Below are 22,804 nucleotides of genomic sequence, written 5' to 3' on the forward strand. Positions count from 1 at the left end.
GTTATAGATTCATCTATGTCATGTTATGATAAATGGTGTCTGTGATGTATGAGGTCAAATATCCTTAAAATGTGCTTTGTGCTCTCTAAATCATTTGTTACATATTTTCTACTAGAATTTGATGTACGAGATTCTGATATCATCCCTCTGTATTAATTCCCTTTTTCTAATGTTCTTATTTTCATTCATACTACAATGACCAATATTGCTACGCATTCTACAAATAGGCCACCAGATCAAAATGTTAAGTCAAATAAAAAATCACTCCACATGTGTATTGATTGAATCTATCTTTGGATGAGATATTTGAACCAACTATAATTCATGATATGCTTTAAATCCTAAATACCATTGTTATATCCTTTAGACACTTTAAGATGTCCTAGGCACTAACCTCTACATCAACACAGAGGTTGTCTCTAGGAGTGACAACATGTGGAAAATCGTTACTAAATTTGACTAAGGCAAAAGTCAAATTGAGCCTTTATTGCAACAATTTCTAACACTCCCTCTTATCAAGAAAGGGATTTTGCACCAACCTGTGGAATTCAAATGTGCCTCTTCACAATGCCTTTGTCAAGATATTTTCATCCTTCTCCTCAGTTGGAATGTATTGTAGCATCACAATTCTCCTCTACACATAATCACGCGAGTGATGGTACCTAATATCAATGTGCTTGAACCTATCATGAAATATTGGATTCTTAGAGAGTTTAATACAAATTTGATTATCACAATAAATCATTGTCGAATCCATCTCCTCACTGAAAATACCGACAAGTATTTTTATCATCCATATGGCCTCACATTTTTCTTAACTTGCAGCCATGTACTCAACCTCTATTGAGCTGAGTGTCATAGACCTCTATTTCTTATTATACCAGGAAATAGTTGCAGACCCAACATTGAAGATAGCACCTGAAGTACTTTTCTTGTCTGATGGACTCCCTACCCAATCTGCATCATTGAAGCCTTGAAGCTTCACTCCCTCTGTCCTCTTGTACCATAACCCATACTCGGTTGTGCCTTTGAGGTTTGTTAGCACATGCTTTGTTTCCTTCCAATATAGCTTGGTAGGCTTCACCATGGCTTGACTCAGCTGATTTACTGCATAGCATATGTCAGGCCTTATGTTCACCAAATACATCAAGGATCCGACAAGATGTATGTAGATGGTAGCATCTACTGTGTCTCTAGAAGAGGCATCCTCCTTCCTCTAATTTGTAGCTAGAGGAGTGTCCACAAGCTTGCAGTTATCCATGTGAAATCTTTGAATTATTTCAAAGGAATACTTCCCATGACTCACAAAAAACTCGCCATCTCCCTACCATACTTCCAGCCCAATGAAATAATGCATCAAACCCATGTCCTTCATCTTTAATTCTCTTGCAAGGTCACCCTTGCAAGAGCGGATCAAATTCTCATCCCCTGTAAGTGTCAAATCATCAACATACAATACCATGATAAACAACTTGCCATATACCACAATGTGATAGAAATTGGCATCTCCTTCACTTTTTGTGAAGCCCAATCCACCTAGATATGTGTCAATCTGAGTATACCATGCTCGGGGTGCCTATTTGAGACCATACAGGGCTCTTATGAGTCTACACACATGTCTCTCCTTGTCATATGTCTCAAATCCCTCTGGCTGTTCTACATAAATTTCTTTCTCAACAACACCATTGAAGAAGGAAATCTTCACATCCATCTGATGGATCTTCCACCCCATGTGCACAGCTAATGTTAGAATGGTTCTTATTGAGGAATATCTTATCATGGGGGGAATTTCTACTCATAGTCAACTCCCTCTACCTGTGAGGAGCCTTTGTCTATAAATCTGGCCTTGTACTTTTCGATGCTCCCATCTGCATGCTTCAATTTGTAAATCCATCTAGAACCAACCACTGAATTGTTCTTTGGTCTCAACACCACCTCCCATACATTATTCTTCATGATGGATTTATACTCCTCCACCATGGCATTAACCCACACTGACTGAGAAACTGCTTCCTCAAATGAAGAAGACTCTTACTCAATGAGTTTTGTCATGAGAGACATATACCTAGTGTATATTTCTGGTGACCTCCTCTTCTTGCACAAAGATGTGGGAGCTCCCACATGCTCCTGTGCATCCTGCACCAATCTGTTAGCTTCTCTGGTTCTCTTCCTCCCCTCTTTAGAAGATTATGGTTTAGTGAGTTCCTCCACTCGGCCTCATGTCTGCTCCTCTGCATGTGGCTGCTCCACATCATCCTGAAGCTTTGTTTTAGGCTCCTCCTTTGGAGCTAGAATCTTCTTCTCTCGTGGGATACTCAATTCTCGCTCTAAAGAGAATCTCATAAACTTCTCCTTATCAAATTTGACATCTCTTCCACTACTATCACCCTGAGTGAGGGAAAATACACCCTATAGTTATGTGGAGTCTTTGTGTATCCTACAAATACCCCCATCTCAGTTGTAGGCTTCAATTTCTTCCTGCTATCCTTGGAGACATCACAATACATAGTAGCTCCAAAAATTAAAAAATGAGATACATCTAGCTTCCTCCCAGAGAAAGCTTCTTCACGTGTGATCATGCCAAGTATTCTATGATGACTCCTATTCTGCAAATAAACCGCGGTGTTGCATGCTTTTTCCTGTAGATGTAATGATATCCCTTGATCATGCAACATGGCTCTTTATGCTCCCACTATTTTTACGTTCTTCCTTTTAGCTACCCCATTTTGTTGTGGGTTATGAGGTGTTATCAGTTCTCTTCTAATACCCTCTTTGGCACAAAATTCCACTAGTAGAAAATGAGAAATTAGTGACTAGGTGACTAAAAAAGTTAGTCACCACAACTTTTCCAAGTGAAATACTACCAAAAATGAGAAATCTTAAGTGACCAAACTAAAAATGACTAACATAAATCACTAATTTAGTCACGAGTTAAAATATGTGACTAGCTAATAAGTAATACAACTAAAAATTACTAACATGAATGACTAATTTAGTCTAAGAACAAAAATACAACTACCTAACAAGTACTACAATAATATGAATCAGGTTTCTATGTTAGTCATCTTAATTGTGTCAAGCAACCTAAACTTATAAGTGATAGGGGATTGAAAGGTTGTTAAAGATTGGTTGAAAGGTTATCATTCCTTAAACACTTATTCATCCTCACATGGTGTATAGGTGAGCCAACTTTGCACTATGTATCTCTAATAATTTGTAATTTTAAAAATATATTTTTTAATAAAAAAATATTTTATGTATTTTTTAAAAATCTATTCATTGAATCTAATTGGATCTAGTTCTAATTTGAAATTAATTTATAGGGAAATTTTAATTTTTAAGACTATAATATCAAATAAAAACTATTTTAATTTCATATTAAGCGACCTACATCCATCTTAACCCTGGATCTATCAAGCGTTGAGGGGGGTCCAATCTCTCGAGGTGCAAACTTTTTTTTCTAGTGCAAAACTTGAGGAAATGTTTTCACCTCGAGAGATTGGATCCCTCTCGACACTTGATAGTTATAGGGTTAATATGGATCTAGGTTGGTTATATAATACTATATATATTTGTGTCTCTTTGTTATTCTCTCTCTCTATCTCACCCCCCAAACATACACACACACTCTCTCCCTCTCTTCCCCTTCTCTGTCTATCTCTCTCTTCCCCTTCTCTCCCTCTCTATCTATATCATTCTCTCTATTCCCTCCCACTCTCCTATCTCCCTCACTCCCTCTCCATGACTCCCTTGTCACCCCCTCTCTCTCTCCACCTTTATCCCTCTATGTTTTTCTTGTTCCCTCCCTCTCCTACCCCCTCCAATTCCATCTCTCTCTCCTCATCTCTATCTTCCTTCCTCTCTATCCCTTATCTCCCACCTCCCTCTATCTCTCCCCCCAAATCACTCTCCCTCTCTCTCTCTCTCTCTCTCTCTCTCTCTTCCATCCAACTCTATCACTATCTCCCCCCATCCCTATCCTTCTCCATCTCTATGTCTCCATCTCTCTTCCTTCTCTCCTCTTCTTTCTCTCCCCTCCTCTCCTCTTCTTTCTCTCCCCTCCTCTCCTCTCTCCCTCACTCTCTCTCCATCTCTCCCTCACTCTCTCTCCATCTCTCCCTTCTCATTCCTCTCTCTCTCCACCTCTATCTATATATGTCTTTGTTCTTTCCTCCCTCTCTCTCCCACTCCAACTCCATCTCTCTCTCTCTCTCTCCTCTCTCTTCCTTCCTCTCGCTCCCTCTCTCCCACCTCACTCTCTCTCCCCCCATAACTCTCTCTTTCTCTCTCTCTATCCTCCAACTTTTTCACCGTCTCGCTCCCTCTCTCCACCCCCTCCCCAACTCTCTCTTAAATTTGATCACATTGTATCGTGTTTAAGAAATTATATAAATTAGAAAAACTTAATTGGTTATAAAATCAATCATGTCAAAGAAAATAAAATAATGAAAAACTTTAAAAAATCATGCACTATATTTAATCTATTATAATTAGTCAATTTGCTTGCTCTCATCCCTTGCATCCTTATCTATGATGGATCGATGTCGGTTCTTTATATATATATATATGATCCATCTTATCTAAATTTTATTATCTTAGCTTAATTATATTAAAACATTATTTTAATTTCTATGGGAATATTTTTAGTAGTCGTGAGGATAAAAGGTTTAGATATATCTCAAATTGTAACATTTTCCCTTTTAGATTCAATTAAAAAATGTTGTAAAATTAAATTAAAATAAACTATTTTTACTATGAAATAAGTTATAATTTGTGGTATTGATAATCCATGGTATTGGCCCATGGTATTGTAACAAAGTGGATTTACAAGTTAATATCCATGGTTAACAATCTTGTCATATTGTTATAAAATATTTGGTTGTGAAATAATTTATGTTTTTTGGGCATGTGGTATTGTTATAAGATATTTTGATTGTGAAATATTTTATGTTTTTTGGGCATGTGGTATTGATAATCCATGGTATTGTAACAAAGGCTATTTTTTACAAGTTAATAATATCTACCGTAATGTGGGGGTGAATATCCACGGTTAAGAATCTTGTCATATTGTTGTAAAATATTTTAGTTGTGAAATAAGTTATGGTTTTTGCCATGGTATTGGCCCATGGTATTGGTTGTAAAATATTAAACCTATATTTTGGATCAATCATGTCAAAGAAAATAAAATAATGAAAAACTTTAAAAAATCATGCACTATATTTAATCTATTATAATTAGTCAATTTGCTTGCTCTCATCCCTTGGATCCTTAGCTAAGATGGATCTATGTCGATTATATATATATATATATATATATATATATATATATATATATATATATATATATATAACTAGAATAGATCCATCATACTTAATTTTATTAAAACTTTAATTTAATTTCTATGGGAATATTTTTATTAGTGGTGAGGATATAGAGGGTTTAGATATATATCAAATTGTAACATTTTCCCTTTTAGATTGAATTAAAAAATTGTTGTAAAATTAAATTAAAATAAAATATTTTTACTATGAAATAAGTTATGGTTTTTTGACATGTGGTATTGATAAACCATGGTATTGGCCCATGGTATTGTAACAAAGCAGATTTACAAGTTAATATCCATGGTAAAGTGAGGGTGAATATCCATGGTTAACAATATTGTCATATTGTTATAAAATATTTGATTGTGAAATAATCTATGTTTTTTTTGGCATGTGGTATTGTTGACCCATGGTATTGTAAAAAAGGCTATTTTTTACAAGTTAATAATATCTACCGTAATGTGTGGGTGAATATCCACACTTAAAAATCTTGTCATATTGTTGTAAAATATTTTGGTTGTGAAATAAGTTATGTTTTTGGACTTGTAGTATTGATAAGCCATGGTATTGGCCCATGGTATTGTAACAAAGCCTACTCACAAGTTAATAAAAAAATCAAAATATAACAAATTAATTGAGGTCATATTTAAATGTTTACACTCATCCCAATATCATTTTTAACTTCGTCTTCTTATTTTAATTTAGCGTCTTAGGAAAAAATAAACCATTTAACCCTATTGAAATTTATATATTTTATTTATATTATAAATATTTTTTTTCTTTTTCATTTCCAGTTTAGCATTGGGTTCAAATGAAATATTCACATATTACAACATCACATTGTAGGGAAATTCCAGAAGAAGGAAGACCATCAACGTGATCTATGGATTCCATGGGATTCGAATCCCAGATGGAGTTTGCATGGGAAACACCTTAGGAGAGCATCAATGATTAGATGGAGGAAGGGCAAGGTCTCCCTTGTTTATATCTGCGTGGAAATTCCAGAAGAAGGAAGACCATCATCCTGATCTATGGATTTCATGGGATTCGAACCCTAGATGGAGTTTGCATGGATGGATATATTAGTAATTTGTACATGGGTATGAATTTGGACCCGTTCTTCTTTTTTACTAAAGAAGATTTTTTTTTTTTGTATGGGTAAATAATTTCGAGGGTTTATATGATCAAAGCATAAATTTTATCTAGAGTGGAAGGTTTAATGATTATGATAAGGGCAAGGTCATTTGGCGTGGATATTTTGGTAATTTGTACATGGGTATGAATTTGGACTCTGTTATTCCTTTTTAATAAACAGGATTTTTGTTCTTATGGGTAAATAATTTCGAGGGTTTATATGATCAAAGCATAAATTTTATCTAGATTTGAGGGTTTAATGATTATGATATTTTGGTAATTTGTACATGGGTATGAATTTGGACTCTTTTCTTCCTTTTTACTAAAGAGGATTTTTGTTCTTATGGGTAAATAATTTTGAGGGTTTATATGATCAAATCATAAATTTTATCTAGAGTTGAGAGTTTAATGATTATGATAATGTAGATCTTGATTACGACCAACAATTCATCAAAAGACAATGCACAAGTAAGCATTTTGCATGTCCTTATTGTACAAAGGGTTTAATGATTATGATAGACAATGCACAAGTAAGCATTTTGCATGTCCTTATTGTACAAAGGGTTTAATGATTATGATAATGTAGATCTTGATTGCGGCCAACAATTCATCAAAAGACAATGGACAAGTAAGAATTTTGCATGTCCTTATTGTAGAGATCAGTTTGCTCCTCCCTAACTTTTATAGGGTCAGAATGCATGAAATTTTATTTTTTCTTTTCACCTTTTTTTTAGTGGTTGATTGTTTGTGTAATGGACTCTACCATGCCCAAATTAAAAGGGCTTAAGTGATGCAAGAAATTTTTTTGGTAGGATGCAAATGCTAGACCTTCCTCAAACTTTGTTACATGAAATTAAAATTTCTTGTAATCATGAACATAAAATCTTTTATGTTTCATCCTTAGATTTTGATCTCAATGCCTATAGTTTTAAACCATGTTACTATATTTTAAGTAGAATATACTTAGATCCATTAAAGCTTACAATTCTCCAAAGCTTAGGTTAATTTCAGCTAAAAAGAAGGAACCTGAACGGCTTTTGCAATTTAAATTCAATTCTTACAGACAATGATTAAAAATGGAAGAACTCAATGGTCTGATAAATTTTACCCACCCATCAAATTCGAAGACCTTTGGTATTATTCTAAACCTTAGTAGAGAGAGTAGAAGAAGAAGAGTCTGGATGAGGTGGACCCTGACCTACTTGATACTTTTCAAAAGTTGGGCATGCCCTTGACTAGAAGAAGAGATTGACCAACGTTGTTGTAGATGTTGTTTTCATTGCTACCATGCATAGGTAGACTATATAGGTAGTTGAGGTTATCTTTTTTTCGTTATAAGAGTTAATTCAGGAGTATCTTTATCTGGTTAGGAAGTAGCTTGGCAGGGTTGTTGCTCCTATTGATAACTATTATGCTGCATTGTATTTTTATTTTTTTAGTGATAGCTCCTTCTATTAAATCTCCAAGCACAGTTTGTCACTCATGGAAATACCCACTTATTTCAGGATGAATGAGATGGAGACCAGGAATTTTGAGAGGACTCTTATTTTTGTAGATGAGAGGAGTTTTGTAAGGTGAGAGGATTTTTGTGACATATATTGAAGGATCAACTATACCATTTTATGACACCAATCATCTCCATGCCACAATAGTGGATCTCTATTGCACCGAGGGAGCAATGATAAAGTATTCCACTGTAAATAATTGGTATGTCAGGGACGAGGAATGTAGATGTGGGATTTATAATTTTATTACGAAAATAGGTTTTTGCGATGGAGACAAATCAAGGATTTCATGGACCTGAGTAGAGACTGGTTCAACAATCACCTAGAAATACTCAAGCATTGTTTTGAAAGGTGATGATGCAATTGGAGAGTTCTATTATGTTTCCTTGAAAAATAACTATCAATAGGGGGGACAAAGATGATCCATATAGGGAAGAATTACAGGAGTAGGATTGTTTCTAAAATTATATCTATAGGCAAGTCAAGGGACTACTATAGAGGATTAGTGCAGGTGCAACCAAATTATCATAATGCAAAGAATTTTTCACAGTGTGATTTGATGCTCATCAGTGACCAAGAAGCTGCAAATACTTATCGTTACATTCAGGTACAATTGAGTTACATTCTAAAGTCTCTAATTTCATTTATTGATATTCCTTCTTGTGTCCTTGTCTCTCTTAATTTCATTATGGTATGATTAGAATGGGTTAAAAAATCAAGCATATCATTGAGTCAAATAGACACCCACACGTCACTACATGTCATTGTGCATACTCTCTTTTTTTTTTATACAATTAGAAGTGAGAAATATCATGAGTACACACACAAAAAATCCTATCATGCATGATGAATCCCCCTCCAATTCCATTTTCTATAGTGACATTTTATTTGCTTTGTTTATACAGGTCATCTAGCCACATAGTGGCCACTATCAAATGTTGAGGTATATGTCATATAAATATTTTATAGTCTACTTTATTTTATATTCAAGTATTCATTGTCTTTCATGTCTTATACTCTGCATTGTATCTTCTTTCATTTTCAGGAGAGGAACTCAATATTGATGGTAAGAAGCAACAATTGAAGAAAGAGGAGAACAATAACACTGGAGCAACAAATGAAAAATGAGAGAGAGAAGAGAATTTATCTAGTGATACCCTTAGAGCCAATATCTTGCATAAGACACACTCATAGAGACTGATGGTCAAGCCTTCAGAGTTGGTGAATTCACTTGCAATGCTTTGGCAACACAGTGATAATGTTTTGAAATGATGAAACAATATTTCATGTGTAAATTGTAGTCCAACCCATATTAAGTTGGAAACTCATATTGTAATACTTGATATTTTATACAATAAAATATATATGGTTGAAATTATTTTTATTTGCACCTGATATTATTTAGTTTTGTAATTAATATATGTAACTTTACATTATCATATTAGATAAACATGCACATTGTATGACACTTAAAATTTAGTCACAAAATCATACTAATTAATTTATGGTGATTAATAATAAACACATAAAATCAATCTAAAACTACTAAATTAGTAGTTTATATTAATTAATGATGAACACGAATAAAATGAATATATGACTAAATTAGTCATTTATGATTATGAATGAAATTAAATGAAATGAATAGAAACTACTAAATCAGTCGTTTATATAATGAATATGAAAATACCAAAAAAAGATAAATGACTACTGCAAATGATAAATTTTTTATTATTAAATGATGACTAAATTTTGCATATATACGACTATTAGTAGCTAATTTACAACATCTTATAACATGACTAAAATTTAGTCATATTTCTTTGGTCATTAATTGGTTTTAAATGATGACTAAAATTTGCATATATATGACTATTAGTAGCTAATTTATAGTATCTTATAACACGACCAACATTTTGGTCATATTTCTTTGGTCATTAATTGGTTTTCTCGAGGATTCATATAGTAATATATTTTGTTATATATTTGGTCATTAATTGCGACAATTAATGACTAAACCAATGAAAAATTAATGACTAAATATACTACTAGATGGTAAAATTGAGGAAACCAATTAATGACTAAGTTAAAAATGACTAAAAGTTGGTCGCGTTATAAGATACTGTAAATTAGCTACTATTGGTCACCTACTGAAAAATGGTCGTTTATATGCAAATTTTAGTTGTTTTTTTAGTAACTAATTAGTCATTTTGTACTAGTGTTCCTTGAAGGTGTTAGAAATAAATTCTCCTCCATTGTCACTTATCAGGGATTTCAATTTCTGACCAATGTCCTTTTCAACCAATGCTTTGAATTTAACAAATTTTGAGGAAACTTCACCCTTCTTCTGCATGAAGAAGATCCAACATTTTCCAGAAATGTCATCAACACAAATTACATAATACCTATGTTTTGTTGTAGAGGCTATATAAAATGGTCCACATAAATCAAAGTGGACTCGCTCCAAGATTACTCCAGCTTTTCTATATCGGCCCTGGAAGGTGGATTTGACATATTTCCCCAATGTGCATCCCTTGCAGACATCATGTTGGTCAAGGGTACATTTCGGGAGCATTAGAGAAATTTTGAGGTCTAAAATGGGTCTCAAAACAAAAGTGTACAACCAAAATCAAGTTTATAAGAACCAATGGGATTCAAGATGATGATTTCAACCATGGGGGATGATTCACCATTTTTCGAGTAAAAAGGTAAAAAGATTAAAAATTTGAAAAATTGAAAAAATGAAAAAAATACATTTTCAACATATCTCCCTACGGTTTTACTCAAATTTTGAGTGAGAGCACTCGTTGGATGCATTACCCATGTTCCATACTTTTGATGGACCCTTCTACATGATAAATGAGAAATACATGAAAAGTGTGATTGCAATCACACTTTTCATCTATTTCTCATTTTTTTTGTAGCAAGGTTCATTGAAAGTGTGAAACATGGCTGCTCCTTATATGAATAATTAAATTCCAAATCTAACAAGTGCTCCCTCTCAAAATTTGTGTAAAACCATAGAGAGATAAGTTGAAAATACAATTTGAAAAAGTAGTTTTTTCTTTTTTTGCTCTAAAAATTGATGATGTAATCTAATATTATTTAATTATTTCCACTATTATTTTATAATACTTCTTAGGAGGCCAATTTTAGAGCTCAAAATTTCTTTAATGACCGGTGTTAATTAGCTGCATGATTTTTAAGGCTCCATGGTGTAAGTGTCCCATGCGCCTGTGCCAAAATTCTCCAACATCTCAACTCTGCACATTTTCTTCCTTATTACTCAGTGCAACACAAGATTCCACCTCAAGTTTGTATATATTTTTCACTCTAACTCCAATCTATTTCACTTTCCCAGTAGCTACTCTCAGAAAGGCTTTTCCTTTACTAAAAACAACATCATAGCCTCTATCCTCCAATACAGCTACAAAGATCAAATTCTTCTTCAGCCCAAGTACATACACAACATATTTCAAATGAAGATGGGAACCTGAATCCCTCTTAAAGGTTATAGTTCCAATTCCTTTGGGACTGTACCCCCCAACATCCCCAAGTTCTATGTGCATCTGGAGATCATTCTCCTCTAGGTTACTGAAGGATTCCTTGCATCCTGTAATATGGAATAAGGCACCTTAATCTAGATACCACACACTCTCCATTACAATGCTTGCCATGCATGAAATCAGGGTGAAGTCTAATTCAAACTATGAGGCAAGTGCTTCACCTCCTGTTCCTCCTAAAGGCTTCTTATTAGACTTCTTTTACAGACACTTTGTTGCATAGTGCCCAAATTCTTGGTAGCGAAAACATTTTATCTTGCTTAGGTTGTTCTTCTTGCCATTTTTCTAACTAGGCTCTAGCTTGCTTTGGGCCTTATTACCCTTCCTGACCAAGGAAAAATTATCTTCCTCCTCAGATTTGGATGTTACTCCATCTTTAGTGTTCCTTCAAATTTCTTCCTGCACCAAATCAGACCAAATCCTCTCTCAATTTGGTATTTTGTCCCTTCCATTTACAAAGTTCTGGTAGTTGTTTCAAGATTTGGGAAGGCCAAGGAGAGCTAGGCTCAGTAGCTCAGAGGATGGCACATTTTATCCTACTCCTCCAAGTTCATCTCGAACATGAGTGAATCAAGAGAGGTAGTGTGTAATGATTTCATTTTTTGCATGCAGATGTTTCTGAGATTGTCCCTCAATGCCAATTTCCTAACATCGCTGTTATTTTCAAATAATTCAGTGAGGGTCTTCAACATAGACAATGGAGTCTCTTTTCCATGTAAATTCGAGACTATGTGGTCTCTCACACCCTATAGGATGATCCTCCTATCTTTTGTGGTAACCTTCTTCCACTAGGCTTACTATGGAAGAATATATATTTGAGTATATTACAACACTCCATTATCATCAAGTACAACTTCCATCCTATCATTCCAAGATATGAAATTCGATGTTCCCTCTAGTGAATACTCTAATCTCAATCCATTGAAAGACATTTTCCCGCATAGAATAAAATTGCTTCACTGAATCTGCAAATCAGAATCTCTAAAGGAGAAGATCTATTGACTAGTTTCTATTGTGATTTCAAGCTCTAATACTATTTATAAATTAATAAAAATTTGCTACTACTGATGAATTCGAACTGAAAACAAGAGATTACAAATTTCCTCTACAATTGTGCAGAATGTAAATCACAGTTTAGAAATACATGCAATGGAATGCAACAATCAAAACCACAAGAACAAAATTATTTACAGGGGAACCCAATTGGGAAAATCCCCTCCGCCACTTTTCATTAATCAAATGAGAATGAGAAACTATTACAATATCTTGCTTTAATCTAGAAGCACACCCTGCACTGTAAACCTGTTATCGTGTTGACTGTCTTTCTCTAGCCAACACTTAGGCAATTCAAGTCCCCATATTACTCCTATTTCCTTGCGTAATTGTTGGCTTGATGGGGCCTGACCCAGGTTCAGCTTTAACTGCGCCAACCAACAAAACCCTAACTACTGGCCCTTTCGGCAACAACCTGCATAGCGCAGGCTGCAGTATCACCTGAAGTAGTATTGGGGGATGCTAGAACCAGGTTTCTGCATCCAGAGGCTTGTGTGATGGTTTCCTGATATCCTTACGGCTTAGATCTGCCTTCACGCAATGCTAACCCTTCTGAATAGATAACTACTATAAATCTATCTAAACGACTTTTAGATCTTCACGAAGGTACTTAATTGTACTTATCATGCATAAAGATTACAGATCTACCACTTTCGCGCAGTAACAAGCATTAATTCATATAAAATATATCACAGAGTGAATATACATAAACTTTGTAGAAGTAAATGATAAGACACAGACGCATCAATTTCAGCCTAAAACAGTATTTATTAAGTATAAATGTTCAATTACAGACTTCTTCTCCCTGCGCACTCAGCTGCAGGGGCCCATGCACTCAGCCTGTGGACTTACCAAGGTCTCCACGCACTTAGTTGCAGGAGCCTTCCCCTTTTGCCTAAGTACAGGAAACAAACCTTTCCTTCCTTAGCACCTTTCCCTTACAATGATTCTTCAACAAACATTAACTTCTAAGACTCATTATGACTCAACTTTATATAGCATTTGCTTTACAATACCATGGTCCGCGGACCATGGGAGGGTCTCAAAACAACTCTATCACCTACCCAACTAAGGGACTAAATCCCCTTTGACTTCTACTAGCTTCACGCTCCGCTTCCACATTTCATGGAGACTTTACATTTATTACAAAAGATATTACAAAATTTTCCCAAAGCTTAACAAAATTGATCCCAGGGACCCCATCCCAACAGCCCCCCAACACAAATTGGGTGACTCGCCCTCGAGTCACTTAATTGGTGCATCTATCTTGTTGTGGAGGTCACTAAACTCCACCTTCAACACTTGCAAGTCAGCAGTTCCCTGCACCGTGGCCTGCTGCACTTCCTCTACCAGCTTCTCTGTTGTAGGGCCTTCCATCGCAAAGCGCATCGTCCTTTGTGTCTGCTAGAGTGTATTCAACTTATCTTGGACTGACAGAGTAAGCGGACTTGCTTCCTCTGTCTATGGATATATTATGGCCTTTAAAATGAACTCTTTCCTTTGTAGCTCCTCAATCTGTGTTTGAAGTTGTTTTCCTTCTGTCAAGTGAGCGAAGCACTGGACTGGCGCCAAAGTGCGCATAGTCACCCTGAGTTCATCAAAATTTTGTTGCATCTCCCAGATATCTGTGCCAAGTTTCTGCAGGTTTGGGTCCTCCTACAGAGTCCTCCATAGTTCCATTTCCTATTCGAAGATCAGTGTGCATCCTATGACTACTGCATCCAAAGTGGCCATGCTCTCCCTGATGGCTACTCTGCGCTACTCTGGGACTTCTGGCGGAGTGGTTGGCTGCAATTTCAACTCGAGCTCTGAGATCTTCATGTGGAACTCAAATGTTACTCAGCTTATCTCATCCTTTGATTCTCTGACTCCGGCAGCTAACTTCCGAATCTTCGCTGCTGCTACTACATCTTTTGGAATGTGAAGTTTTGGCAGCGTTTGACATGCCTGTGTAATTGCTGCCTCCAAGCTCTAGCTTCACGCGGCCAGTTCTTCCTTTTCCTTCAGTGCCTGAGCCTTTTCTGCAAAAATATGCTCATTGTTCATCTTTACCTCACTGATAACTGATAGTGTATGTTTCTCCCTGATACCGAGCTCGTCTGATACCCCTTGATGAAGTGCGTGGAGGGTATGAATAGGCAACGCGACTAAGTTGACACCCACATCCTTGATCTATCCAAGATGGGTGTTTGCTTCATCTGCCTCTATGCACAGTGATCCCTCTGGTAATGGAATGACCCTGAGGTCTTGTTTCTGGGAAAACTAGTTTCTTTTCAAGTGACTAGCCCTGTAGGTTTGGCAGCTACCCTAGAAACAATAGTTTAAAGCAATTCAACGATTTCTTCTATGTGTAACAGATAAGAGAAAGATAATGGAACCAACCTGGAACTTCCGCTTAATCCCTTGCTTGATCTCTCTCCCCCTTGACAGAGCTTGCAACTCCTCCCCATACTTATCCCACTTGGAGAGTACCTGTAGAAACACAGTAACAAAGAACCGTCAAAGCATCTTGATCTATTACAACATACACATTACAGAATCAGATATATAATGAACATATAATAGCATTCACAAATGATAACATTCACAATTGCACAATTATATGGAATAAAAATTGAAGAACTTTATTAAATAGAATAGAGAATTACAACCTAGTTGTCTGATCCAGCATCATCCTCCCAGATTCAAGCCCTCTTCACCTCATGAAATAGCAAGATCACACCAACAATACAATGCTTTTTTTCTCAATTACAAACTATCAGCACTTCCTTGCAATTCACAACATTCCAGCCTCTAGATCTCTTAGATGAGGGATCCATTTATAGATGTGTGTAAGGGTGTGAATCATCTCTGGGGTTTTGATTAGTGTCATTCCACTTGTTACAATTGGTTGCAGTTGGAGATTTCTTAGATCTCTTACTCATCCCTGGGCGAATTCAGAGAGGTAAGTGTCATAGGAGAGGTTTCTAGAAGATTCCATGAGCAACCACCTAGCAAATTGTCTCAGACATTTGTCCATCCTCGTCCATCGCACCCTATAGAAGGCCCAAATAGTATGCATCACACCTGAGCAGTGTATCACTCAGTATGCATCGCACCTGGCCAGTGTAGCAGTTAGTATGGTTCAGTTTAGGCCATTTCTGGATGGTTTTTCAGGTGGAACTTTTGAGGAATGATGTAATCAGATGACCATGTTCTTTTAGGGTATGAAACAACTCTTTTAGGGGTTGAAGAGCACTAGTTTATAGACATATAAGATTGGGGTTGAAGTGCCCAAATTTGTCTATAACAGTTGCCCCCTAAAGCATGAAGTTGTAAATCTTGATGACGGGTGAAATGCTTTATCATTAGGATCCGAGGTCTTGAACTGGAAGGTGACCTGCATAAGTTACAATATAATACATCATCATAATATAATTTTTCATGATTTAGCTAAGGCGGGCATTCCCATGCTCAGATTTATAAATTCATTTCGTGTACATAGATCAGATAGTCGTCTGTAGAAGCAGACTGATGATTCTTCAGATATAGAGTCATCATCCTTGGTTCGGATGACTGTCTATGCAGTGTCTTTGTACATTTGATGTTTTTATATCCCTGAATATGTCACAGCCTGGATGGATGAAACTAGATCCGGGGTCTTCAAACTCGTTCAATATTCGCCCGATGTACAAGTCAATGCATGTGAAGAGATGTTCTGAAGTCGAACATGGAAAGATATTGCCTGATTACTAGCCAATAATGTGAGTTGTTAACAGACACGAGAAGAATCACCGATAATGATAATGAACCTCAAGGTACTACAGTACAATTCACGTGGTGTGAATATATGATCCGACATCGAACACCACGAAAAATCTTTTGGTCGAAGGCCATTGATGTCAACGTGTTACCGGAAGTGAGAAACTTGCCATTGAGGCATGCAAGATTCAAAGCACTGAAAGGGGTGTTTCTAAGTCAACTTCTTGGATAATGAGCTGATGTCGACAAGAAGTGACTCGTCGTAGGAGGGCCTTAATGTATCCCACATCTACGACACGAAACGAAGCAAATGATTTCTGGAGGTGAAAACGATCTGACGACACAAGGTTCAGGAATGGTGGTCATAAAAAATGAAGGTTGAAGGTATTGCAATGGATGAGGCATTAACTGGATTGTGGTTTCTCAACTGAATGACTTCTCTTGAACATGTCGGCAACACTGAGATGGATTGGTAGCATTAACCCCAAAAGATGGATGGTGTGGAAGACCAATGGTGAGATGACTGGTGAACGGAATAACCCAACCCGACTCAATCATGGTGATGGAGTGAAAGTGTCATGTTCAAGAGTGACCTGCTACCATAAAGTTTTCAAGTTTTCTTCCTTTTTTCCCCAGTCATTGCTGACCAGTACCTCTTTATTTTTGTCAAGCTTGAGCAGGATAACATATGCTTGTTCTATAATTTTCCCTTCGGGCAAACCTGTCCCTATGCTTTAACGAGTCTAGCGACAGTGAAAGTCGTTCTTGTCTAGAATGGACAAGTTTGTTGCTATTGTTTTAATGAGTTTAACGACAAGGATAACTCAGTCCTTTTCATGTTTAAAGAGTTTGAAAAGGGACGAAAAGGAAACTCCAGAAGTTCCTTTTCATAGAATAATCCCTTAGGTCCGAAAAAGCATAAAATAATACGAAAGGGATGACTTTTCCGATCACTTTAACAAGCTGAAAAAGGCAAGCGCTTGAACTTTTTTGTGAGATAATCCCTCAGGTCCGAAAAAGATTAAAATATACAGGAGGGATGACATTTCCAATCACTTTAACGAGCTGGAAAGCCGGTGCTCGACAATCTTTTCATATTTAACGAGTCTGAAAAGGGTTTAAAGGAGACTCGATTTTGAGGAACGAGTGGTGTCTAAGGTAGCAAATTGGTTTTGAGTAAGCTTGGAACTTCTCAAAACATGGTCGTTTCTGGGAAGAGGTTGGCTAACAAGACCACTCGTCGCAATTGTTCCTCAAAAAGGGTAAACAACCAAGTGGAAGCGTATGATCGGCCAAAAGAATGGAGGTGATGAGAGGTACACAACCAAGGCTCAAAAGGCTGATAGAATAGCAATCACAAAGGTTAATTACCAAAGGCGGGTTCATTTTTTAACAAGCTTGAACCGTGGGGGAACTATGCTCGGTGGTGAGTTCATTTTCTAACGAGCTTGAACCATGGGGGAACTATGCTCGGAGGTGGGTTCATTTTTTAATGAGCTTGAATCGTGGGGGAACTATGCTCGGAGGTGGGTTCATTTTTTAACGAGCTTGAACCGTGGGGGAACTATGCTCAGACTCAATTTCATTTTTACGTAAGCTTGAAATGACAAAACTAAAAAGCTAGAAAAGACAAAACTAAAAAGCTAGAAATGACAAAAAGCTAGAAAAGACAAAAATGAAAATGGAAAAAAGGTTTGCATGCCCCCAACATGATGAAAAGGAGAGTCTCCTGTAACCATATGGAAACTACTGAGGTTAGGTAGGACAGTTTCGTCCGCAGAATAGACAAGGGTGCATGCCCCCTAAGCTTCGTTACATTCACCAGACTACTCATGGCAATCAAGTGGATGGAATGAAGGTTGAAGAGATACCGTCGATGCAAAAGAACCAATTAGGGATGATGTTTGACTTGGAGCTATACTTGGCTCGGGAAATGAAAGCTGGTCAATGGTGACAATCTTGCCTTCATGTGGGAAGCACATTACTTGGAAGAGTGTTGAAACAATAGACTCCATGTTATAAACAGAGTCACGTCCAAGGAGTAAATTGCAATCTAACAGTCCTGGGACTACCATCACGTTCAGATGAACAGTTTTCCTTCCCAAAGTGATCGGTAACTTAGGAAGGATCCCTAACGGTCGACTGGTTCCTTTGTTAAAGCCAAAAAAATTTTGTGTAACAGGCATAAGCAATGGCGAACCAAATGATTTCCAAGTAGTTGAGGAAAGGATACTCACTGATGCACCTTCATCTATAATAGTGTCGGACATGATCATTTTACGAACTTGTACTATGATCCGGAAAGGTACATAAGAAGGAAGGCGAGATCTTGCTAATCGATTCCAATCAAAGGAATGGACTTGACTACTTGGAGGGGGTATCGAATAAATAGGTGAATTATCCCCTTGAGTTACGAGAACTGGGGGATTTTCCTCCTGTTGTGAAGGAACAGGCGGATTGCCCCCAAGTTCATCAGAATCTGAAGTAACAAAGAGAATTTGAATGGTATCATTCTCACTCTCTTCGGGAAGGGTACGATTTTCTGAAGGTAAAACTGGGTCGACTGTCACCTCGACCTGTTGACTTTGGTTGGGTATAGACTCATAAGATTCACTTTTAGAGAGAGTGGTTTCGACCGACGGTTGATTTAAGTCAGTCAGTTTTTCAACTAGTAAAGGACTTGGGGAGAGTTTCCTGTAGCCAGATGGAAGTCGCTGCGGTGAAGCAGGACGGTTATCCAAAACTCTTTTGGCTTCATCCAAAAAGGGACATCAGTGAAGGGAATGATTATCTTCACATAACCTACATGGAATTTTGACTTTTCCTTTCTGTCCATGAACTTTACTATTACTAGTTGATGGTGTGCTGTCAACATGATCACCAAAGGTTGATGACACCAGATGGTGCGAATGGGGAGACCATTCTCTCAAGATCCGAGGAAAGTAAGGATAGTCTCAATGAAAATGGTCTCCTTTACAAATTATGCAAGGAAATTTGGGTTTGGGAGCTTTAATGTGTGGATTTTCACCAGATGATTCATGGTTTCCCCCTTGCTAAATTAGATTCTTCTTCTTCTCCTTCCTTTTCTTCTTCTTTTCAGCCACCTAGTTACTAGCATCACTACTTTCACCAAGCGAAGAGGAGGAAGGGGAGGGAGAGACAAACGAAGAAGAAGGCAAAGGGTCAACTTCAGTATCAGCTGGAGGCTGATTCGATTGTGGAGGAATGATGGCATTTTGAACCACAGAGGTTGAAAACAACCATACACGCAGGCCAATGGTTATTCTCGGAAGGGACAATGTAGCCATATACGGAGCACCAATATTTCCCCAAGAGGAAAAAGGATTAGGATTCCCTTCGAAAGGGATTCCTTGATTGGTGGACTCTGGATTCGACACCATATGTCTCAACCTATGATCAACTAAGGAACAGGGATGTTATTCCAAATTCAATTAATTTTAAAGACGCTTGGACACAACTTTGATTTTTCAGTTTTTAAGAGTCGAGAAAAAGCTAAAGATGACTCTAGTCTCCTTCGATTTTTAATGAGCCTAAAGTGACAAGTGCTCAAATGGACCTTTTCTTTTAAAGAGTCGAAAAGGAACGAAAGTGACTACTCTGGAAAATCTAGACAGAGGGATTACCAAACCAATCGCAAAACTGCAATATACACCTTGGTGATAAATTAAAGAGAAATTACCAAGGACTTATGTACGACAGTCAATCTTCCCGAATGCTGTGTTTAGTGCATTGCGATCAATAAGGCAACATACACGGCTCCCTATGGATAAAGGATATAAGCCTATTGTGGTCTCCCAATATATACACGACAGTATGGGGAGCACAAGTCCGTGCTAGCACTTGTCGTATCAAGGAGGAGGAATCACCCAACCTTCGATGAAAATGATAGTTACTAGTTTTTACGACGTCGGAACACGTCTCTAGCCTAGACCTCTAGATGTGTTGCGTTAAGTTTCAAAGCGTTTTTAGATTCACTGAAATTTATTTTAGAGTTGATCTTGTTTAAAGTTTTCCTTTCAATGGTTCACCGCGTGACGTTGAATTGAAATTCCTAAAATGCAATCTAAAATGATAAACAATCGTTGTTTATTTTGATCAATGAAAATCCTAGTTACTAGGGAAAGAAGATTACAATTCTTTCAAACAAAGAGCAAAGATCACACACTAGTGCATTTTCCTAAATCATTTTTCGCACACAAACTAAATGCAAATGCAAATGCATGTATTTGTTTTTCGTCCTCCTTAATGTAAAAAATGCCAAAAAGGAAAACTAAATGTAGCAAAGATCTGAAATGTTTCTTTCAAAATGACATTTTCGACAATTTCTTCTTCAAAAGAGAAAGGAAGACTAAACGACACTTTTCAATTTTGAATGAAAAAATGCTTTCGACACTTCGAATATCAACAAATCAAACTAAATACATGACGAAAAGTTAAATGGTCTATCCAGGGAAGGAAGAATGTACGACACTTCTCTTTTTGACACAAAACGACAGTTACGACACTTTTTGTACCAAAACGACGGATCGATTTAAGAAACTTTTCGACAAAGGATTGTAAATGATGGACAAATACATAAAAAAATTTACTAATCCTAATCTAATGGAGGCTGATCTATGTGATGCAAGTAGGATTTAGTAATGAGGCACTGTTCATAAGCAACAAAAACAACTAAACAAAATTGAAAACAAGGACAAAAACCCCCAATTTCTGAATGGAAATAGGTTCAGTCAGTCATCTCACCTGGGCTTCACAGAAATAGGGATGCATCAAACTTACTACACTCGAGGTGCTATGCATACTGAGTTAGAGTGGGAGATAGTGCGATGGTCCAGGGAGCGTAACTGAAATGGGTTTTGGCTCAAAGGTGGAGCTGTTTTCAATGAGTTAAGGTGTATTTTGATGAACAATAAAGAGAAAAGTATGAAGGAATGTCTTGAGAGGTTACTGAGCTACCAAAAGGGCATCTAGATGTGCTTGCAAGCTAACTGTTTAATTCATAAACTAAACCAGAGATTGATTGAAGCAGCATTCATCTACTATGCAATTGCAGAGCAAGAGTAGTTTGAAGGCTACCTGGCTAACTTCAGGCTCTGTCTATAGTTTATAAAACAAACAATAACAGCAAAAAAACATCTATTCGCTCCCTAGTGGAGTCGCCATTTTGTTTCTGGGAAAACTAGTGTCTTTTCAAGCGATTAGCCCTCTAGGTTTGGCAGCTACCCTAGAAACAACAGTTTGAAGCAATTCAACGATTTCTTCTATGTGTAACAGATAAGAGAAAGATAATGGAACCAACTTAGAGCTTATGCTTAATCCCTTGCTTGATATCTCTCCCCCTTGATAGAGCTTGCAACTCCTCCCTATACTTATCCCGCTTGGAGAGTACCTGTAGAAACACAGTAACAAAGAACCGTCAAAGCATCTTGATCTATTACAACATACACATTACAAAATCAGATATATAATGAACATATAATAGCATTTAAAAATGATAAAATTCACAATTGCACAATTATATGGAGGAAAACTTGAAGAAATTTATTAAATAGAATGGAGAATTACAACCCAGTTTTCTGATCCAGCATCATCCTCCCAGCTTCAAGCCCTCTTCACCTCATGAAATAGCAAGATCACACCAACAATACAATGCTCTTTTTCTCAATTACAAACTATCAACACTTCCTTGCAATTCACAACATTCCAACCTCTAGATCTCTTAGATGAGGGATCCATTTATAGATGTGTGCAACGGTGTGAATCATATATGGGGTTTTGATTAGTGTCATTCCACTTGTCACAATTGGTTCCACTTGGAGATTTCTTAGATCTCTTACTCATCCCTGGGCGAATTTAGAGAGGCAAGTGTCATAGGAGAGGTTTCTAGAAGATTCCATGAGCAACCACCTAGCAAACTGTCTTGGACATTTGTACATCATCACCCATTGCACCCTATAGAAAGCCCAAACAGTATGCATCGCACCTGAGCAGTGTATCACTCAGTATGCATCGCACCTGGTCAGTGTAGCAGTCAGTGTGGTTCAGTTTAGTCCATTTTTGGATGGTTTTTCAGGTGGAACTTTTGAGGAATGATGTAATCAGATGACCATGTTCTTTTAGGGTATGAAACAACTCTTTTAGGGGTTGAAGAGCCCTAGTTTATCGAAATATAAGATTGGGGTTGAAGTGCCCAAATATGTCTATAATAGGTCTAGAGTCCTATCTATTTCCATCATAGTCGTGCTCGCTTGCTGCAGGTTCGCTTGAATCCCGCTCGCCTGTCCTACTCTCGCTTGAAGTCGACCTATTTGAATCTGCGATTTGTGCAGATCCTTCTGCACGCTCCCCAACCTCTGCAGGTACTGCTGTTTGAACTATTATCACTTAGAAGTCTTCCCTAGAAGTTGTAATAAGAAGGAATAATTCAAGGTAACCACAAACCTAATCTTTTAGACTTAGGTTCTAG

This window comes from Pinus tabuliformis, chromosome 7, assembly GCF_031772625.1.
Source record: "Pinus tabuliformis cultivar Carrire ecotype Pingquan chromosome 7, CPIR1, whole genome shotgun sequence".
NCBI classification, from domain to species: Eukaryota; Viridiplantae; Streptophyta; class Pinopsida; order Pinales; family Pinaceae; genus Pinus; species Pinus tabuliformis.